The sequence below is a fragment of the Oncorhynchus kisutch genome, linkage group LG11, assembly GCF_002021735.2.
Source record: "Oncorhynchus kisutch isolate 150728-3 linkage group LG11, Okis_V2, whole genome shotgun sequence".
In the NCBI taxonomy this organism is placed as follows: Eukaryota; Metazoa; Chordata; class Actinopteri; order Salmoniformes; family Salmonidae; genus Oncorhynchus; species Oncorhynchus kisutch.
The window spans coordinates 73825613-73826130 of NC_034184.2; positions in this window are offsets into that span (position 1 = coordinate 73825613).

Below are 518 nucleotides of genomic sequence, written 5' to 3' on the forward strand. Positions count from 1 at the left end.
AGAGGGAGAGACTGGAACGGAGAGAGGGAGAGACTGGAACGGAGAGAAGGGAGAGACTGGAACGGAGAGAGGGAGAGACTGGAACGGACAGAGACTGGAGCGGAGAGAGGGAGAGACTGGAGCGGCGAGACTGGAGCGGACAGAGACTGGACCGGAGAGAGGGAGAGACTGAAGCGGAGAGAGGGAGAGACTGGAGCGGAGAGAGGGAGAGACTGGAGCGGAGAGAGGGAGAGACTGGAGCGGAGAGAGGGAGAGACTGGAGCGGAGAGAGGGAGAGACTGGAACAGACAGAGACTGAAGCGGAGAGAGTGAGAGACTGAAAGCGGAGTGAGGGAGAGACTGGGTAACCTTTCACAGCAGTGGGTTAAATCAGGGTCACACAGAGTGTTTCTTGGTAGTCTTAAACAAATCTACTTTAAAACCAATGTTTCCACCTCACACACATGGTTATGGGCTTAAAAAAAGAAGACACCTGTACCATGTCAGATATAGATTTTAAATGTATTCAAGTTTGAGTT